Here is a 6,918-nt window from a genome sequence, read left to right as displayed (position 1 = left end):
ATAAATATTTACCCTTTTGCTTTCGATTGAATAGTTGCGTTTTTATTTATTTATTTTTTTTTTAACGTATATATATTTTCAATTCAGGTGTACTAACAAAATGTAACGTTAGATAATTGTATTTTTATTTAATTTTTCTTTCTAGTTTCTTATTGTGTATCACTATAATTATGTCTTTAAATATTTAATTAATTTTAGTTTTCAAGTTTTCATAAGCATCGTAAATTTTTACCGTCTTCTATTTGCTTAAAAATAGTTTTAACAAATATTTAGTTTGTGTTTTAAGTTTTCTAGTTATTTCTTTGCTGATTTCATTGCAGTCAGCGTGCAGATTTCTTTAATGGTATTAATTATTTCTCAAAAGCAAATTGAGTAAATAGTTCTTAACTCAAAATCTAATTTAATTGCTTTATTGAAAAGTGACAATTTGTGGGAGTTCGTAGCTGTGGTTTGACGGATGCCAGGGGATAAACCGATTGCTTTAAAGTTTAAAAAAGTCATGCTAATTCTCTCTAGATACTAAATATTATTCGGAAAAAGTAGCAATCCAGTAATTGAGTTTTATAATGTATTTTGTGCTTTTAGCTTATTGAGGTGGGTAAAAAGGATATATAGTACATATGTATCTGGGTTCGAAATATTTTACTGCGCAATATTATTGACTGATAAATGCTATTGTATAAGAAATAACATTATTCACCACAGTTAAATCCTCAGGTGCAAAAAACCACTGCATACTAAACGGCAATATGAAATGCCTTATATACATGCAGAATCGCCAAGATCCTGTGCAAGAGACCGTTAGGAAAACTCGCTTGCTTCTTACTCACGCGGTCTTGAAAGGACAGCTGTTGTCCCCTTAACAGGTCACAACCTACTGCAGACGCTGGAATATCTCATATGCCTATCGACTCAAGTATCTAGTAGCTTCGGAGTTCAAAGGACTGGACGAAATATGAAACGTAGAAATTAAGTCGCTCTTAAAATTCGCAAATATCTATATATGATGTGATAGTCGGCCAGTATTACCTAACGTCTAATTAATATCACTTTACACGGCTATTGTTTCCTTAATGATCGTCTAAATTTGGGAAAATTTTCATATCATCTCATGAAGGTTTTTATTTAAAATAAAGAGGAAACATATTTTTTTCTAACGTGTGGTTTTTTCGATAGCTTTTGCAGTTGTGTCAAGCTGTCATGCTATTTTTTCCGTATTGTTTGGCATTTCATCATATAAAGACTTGCGTCTGAACAACGCTTTCAAACGCTCGTTCAACTTTATTACAAAAATTCGCGTTCTGTAAAAAATGTGTGTTCGGGCGCTTCGCTCAACTTATGGTCAACATAATCGGCCTACTGAGCGTACCATTCGCAACAGCATCACCCATCTTGAGATCCAGTCTTTATTATTTGATAATATTCAGTCGAATTCTCCACGCGAGAACCGTGAAGAGTCGATTCGGCGCCATTCGCCGCAATTTGGACTGACGTATGGAACGGCTTGGCACATTTTATGTCGATACCTCAAATAGAAAGCATATAAAATATAGCTTGTGCTAGAACTGAACCCGCTCGACGTTGCCAAGTGATATCGCTTCGCTCTTGGGCTCTTGTTCTAAGAAGATCTGACGTTTTCGGGGCAAATTTTGTTCAGCGATGACTTATCAATGGATAAGTACACAATCAAAATTGCCAAGTTTGAGACGAAGAGCAACCTAAAGGGATTCAAGAGCTTCCAATTCATCTCGCCATGATAACCGACTATTTGATGCCTGAAATTGAAGCTCGTAATCTCGATGACATTTGGTTTCAACAAGACGACGCCACTTCATTCATCGCATCAATCAATGGATTTATTGAGAGAACACTTCCATGAGCAGATAATAGTAAAATATTCTCATTAAATTTGAAGTTTCTGTGTTTTTTCATTAAAAAAAGTGGGGAACCTCGAAATGGATCACCCTTTCTATTTAGAACACAGGATTTCTAGACGCTTACACCAATTTTTCCAAAAAAAAACATGAGATTATCCGGTGGCTTTATAAATATTTCGCTGGGGGTACTTTGAAGGTTTCGTGAACATGAAGGTTTAGTGACAGCAGAATAATGGAAAACTACTATTATAACGGGAAAATTTTAATTTTATTTTTTTTCGGTTTTTTCGTATTTCTTTTATTATTATTATTCAATTTATTTATATTTTGCAATGCATTTATTGGATTTTGTTTAGCTTTTTTCTACCTGCGTGCCATTTGCAATGCTAACTTCGTCTAAGTATGTACATATATTTGTACATATGTATAAATATTTAATTGTATTATTTAAGCATGCGCGTGAGTGCATTTCTCGTAGGCTAATCAATTCACTTTTTGCTTTTCATAGTTTGCCATTGTATTGTTCTACTTTATATATAATACATACATACACATGTGTATGTACTATGTGTTTTTCTGTGTATGCATGTATTTTTAGTTTTTTGAGTTTATATTTTTTATTCCGGTTGGATTTTGTGATTTAATGCATATTTATTTTTGAACTGCTGATAACAACAACAATAACTGAAAAGGCACATTTTGATGAAACGCGTTTGCTAATGGAAAATGATTAAAGCGGGTGGCATTTTGTATGTGAATGTGTGCGTAAATGTATGAGTGTGTGTGTGCGTATGGATATGATTGGGCAGGACACTGAAATTGTATAAAATTTATATTTAACTCGCATCTATTCCAGTTGGGTCTACTTAAAGTCTGACTTTTAGGTTAGATGTTCGTTGCGCCTCAATAACACATTCAAATAAGAAGGCTTACTATGGTTGGGGATGAAAATAAAGCTAGATCCGCGCCGGAAATCACGCCTAGATCCGTGCTGAGACAATCAAGTAGTTCAGTCGCGAACGGAGTGTGGGAATACCTAGGGCCTTTCGTAATATGATGCTTTGCTTGCTTAGCGTGGGTTGTGCGCAAGCAGGCGTACTTTCCCCTACATTCGTAAGTCCTAATATGCAATATGAAATAATTAATTATAGAATTTCGAATCTCCTGAAAAACCCCGAAGGGAACTACTTGTTCCCAGACGAGCGCAGTATTTGCAACGAGGTCGAAAGTAGCACGAAAAAAGCACAAAGCAGTAGCTAAGTTGGAGTTGAAGCTAAGCCTAAGACCAGGAAGGCAACAACACCAGCCGAAGCCAAACCCGACAGCCAAGGTATGCCTACAAAGAACAAAATTGGATCTGCGAGTAGAGCATCTGCCTACCTGATCAGAAGGGTTCTATCCAATTATAAGCTTGAACCGCCAGCAGTGGCAGCCAAGAGCCAGTGGTCAGCTGATAAAACTATGCCGTCAGCTAAAAGCCCCTAGACCATGAGTGTGACAAGTACAACCAGCGCTGACGAATGCGCTGGAGTTGCTATTAAGCGGGCTTGTCTGCTTTAGAGGCTTAAAAAAATCGATTTTTTTTGAGGACTTTTTTGGGAGGGAAAGAAATAATTGATTAAAGCGAAATTTCTAGGGTTTATAGTTGTATATTTAAACATCCTTCAAAATTTTTTTGGATGCGAAATCTTTGATATTCTGCCTTTGGGAAGCAATGGCCCGAAGCATCTCGCATGTGCATCTGTCGGACGGCGGGCAGGATGCTGGTCGCAATTTCTGTCGGAAACAAAAAGTTCAAAAAGATTGATATTTTTTAATAATTTATCTTCTAGTTAAACTAAAAAAATTTCAAAAATAAAGTGTAAAATTTTACAAATTTTTTAAAAATAAAAAAAATTGGCTTTTGACCAACAAACCACTTTTTTTCAATTTTTAAAAAGTTTGTAAAATTTTACACTTTATTTTTTGGTATTTTTTTAGTTTAACTAAAAGACTTTCTTTGTTCAACTAGAAGATAAGTTATTAAAAAATATGAATTTCTTTGATTTTTTCGTTTCAGATAGAAATTGCGACCTGCATCCTTCCCGCCGTCTGACAAATGCACATACGAGATGCATCGGGCACTTGCTTCCCAAAGGCAGAATATCAAAGTTTCGTATCCAAAAAATTTTCGGATGATGTGTAAATCTCCAACTATAAACCCTAAAAATTTCGCTTTAATCAATTATTTCTTTCCCTCCCAAAAAAAAAAAAAAATTGTCAAAAAAATCGATTTTTTAAGCCTCTAAAGCAGGCTCCCCCTTAATAAAAAATCGGGTCCGAAAAATAAAAAAGAAAAAGTTGGCTGGCTGAACTCATATTATCCTCATTAACTTAAGTCAACCTCCGTTACTTTTTAGAAGAAAAATATGATTTTATGTTTTTCAACTGAGTAAATGTGAGTATGAGGGTGAAAGGGATTGCTGCAATGGTTCTTGAATATTATTAGATGTAATTATGTATAAGCAGCGAATAGTTTTTTGTATGTAGTCTAATATAAAGAAATTATTGGTATATATTATATCTTCACCTAAAATGCAAAATAATGTAACATCACTTTTCATGAACTAACAGGCGAAGGAAAACGATATAATAGAAAGCACTCATATTGAAACAATATTTGAGTTTGGTTTATAAAGTAGTTGTATGTTGGTTATATTTGGCAGGTTATATATTAGTTATAACTGCCAGTGGTATAACCAATATATAACCATTTTACAAGCAAAACTCAAATTGCACAGTTTCTCTAGGCTAAAAATTTAACACACATATGTATATGTGTAATATGATGTAGTGAATCTTAAGCAATAAAAAAGCTCAATTTCGATTTTTTTTTTTTTTTGTGGCGATACTTGGTTTGAATTTTAGGTGACGCTATGTGATTGAGGAGTATTTTGTAATTATTCATTCAGTATTCAGGTATTAGTTATCAAAAAGTTTTTTCCTTTTAGAAGTTTTTACTTTTAATGTAGGAGTGTGGTCCAAACACGTGGTTTAAATAACTATTTTTGCAGCTTTTCTGCTTTTTCATTATTGAATTTCGTCTACTTTTTTATTCATCATTTCTATTATTCTCATAATAGAATTTTGGTTGCCTACTTATACACATTTCAAATATATATACACATGTATGTATGTATGTCTTTAATCAGTTTAGTTTCGATTTCGTTTTAATTTTCCTTTTTTTGTAATAAATAATTTTTAATTTTTTTTTATTCGTTTCTATTTTATTTTTGTTTTTATTAAATACTTTTTATTTATTTTTTCTTTGAAGTTGTCATTTTCACATACTTCTTCGTTTCTTGCTGTCACAATGACAACAATTTTTTACATTTTACTTGCATTTTTCGCTACACAATGTATATTTGAAGTTTTTCATAAGAATGGTATGCATAGTTCATTAATTTATTAGTTTCTTCGTTTTCATATACTCGCGTGTACGCAGACGCTAGTTGTTGCAACAGCTTTTCCGTCTTGTTAACACTTGAAAACTTCACAAAAATTATATTTTTTTAATTTCGAAAGTAAATATCTGAAAGTATTTGAAGCGTGTGTGTGTGTGTATGTTCTCCAAAAGTGTTCAACAATTCTAAATCAAAATTTACCGTTACCGATATTGCAGTGTTAAATTTTCTGAGAAAACAGCTGCCATAGATATCTGGGTATAGACTGCGCCCGGCTTCTTTGTTATTTTAGACTTTTAAAATTTTGCTTCCAGTAACTTTTCTCCTGTGCCTATAATAATGTGTGCTATATTCTTGGCTTGATTGAGAGAATTTCGCGGTTGACCACCTCAAAGTATTGCTAATTTATTATCAATGTTTTTGACAATATCAGCAATAACGTCATAAAAGTAAATACTGCTTAGGTTTTCCATTCGGCTAGCCTCATATATAAACTTTCGCAAAAAGATGCCAAGATGAAGCGATTCACATGGCCTATTTGCTAATGTCACAAACATCTCAGCTGAGCCAGTGTATCATATAAGGGGTTTTTCAAAACGACACTACAAAAGTAGACAGAGAAAAGAGTCACAGCAAACGACGCCATATTTTTTCCATTCTTTTGACATTTCTCTTCAGTAAGGGTTGACATTTCATCATGGAACAACGAGTCGAAATTATTAAAATTTACTGCCGAAATTCGGAGTCAGTGGCCTCAATTTTAGAGCGCTGTGTCCAATTTGTGGTCGTCATAGTCATCGTGTCAGATCAACAGTTGAGCGCCTAGTGGAAAAATTTGAATCAACATTCACAGTACGAAATGTTTCCGTGCCAGTAAGCCAAAGAAGTGCCCGTAGTGTCGAGAGTGTTGCTTGAGGAAGACCCAAATCAGTCTCTCACACGACGTGCTCAAACGTTGAGCATCTCTGTGACGTCGTTGTGGCGGATTTTGCGAAAATATTTTGGCCTACATCCTTACAAGTTCAAATTGACTGAGGCCGCTTGACCACCAGAATCGTCGTATGTCGTATTGGAAAATCATCTAGAACAATGAGGCTTATTTCTTTCATATGTTTATTTAAAAAAAAAAAACTTTTTAGCGCTCTTATTGAAACCCCCGTTATGTATCATAAACTTTTAAGTTTCCGCTGTTGAAAATATATCCAATATATAACCCTGTAAACTTATGAAGTATTCATTGGTATAATTGATATTCTTAAAATGTGTCCTAAATCGGTTTTTGTGTAGGAAACACCACTTTTTTTCGGCTCTTCAAAGAATTTCCATTTTGCTTGCTCCGAAATAATCGATTTTAAACGATTTTCTTTTTTCTCGACATGTGGTGTAAATGTATGTACATGTGTATGCTCTTAGTCAGGTTTGCTTATAAAGCAATAACGAACAACACTGCGTATACGTAACTATACTCTGAGAGCAATTCGTACTACTGTTTGTATCCATGAATGTATACTATGTGTGAAGGTATGTAAAGAACTGCTTTTTCTTGTTCTTGTTTGTGAGAAGTGCAAGCTGATATTTTTTTGAAAAAAAAAAAAAAA

Source organism: Bactrocera latifrons, unplaced genomic scaffold, assembly GCF_001853355.1.
Source record: "Bactrocera latifrons isolate USDA-ARS-PBARC rearing strain unplaced genomic scaffold, ASM185335v1 scaffold_6, whole genome shotgun sequence".
Lineage (NCBI taxonomy): Eukaryota > Metazoa > Arthropoda > Insecta > Diptera > Tephritidae > Bactrocera > Bactrocera latifrons.
This window is presented reverse-complemented; position numbering follows the sequence as displayed.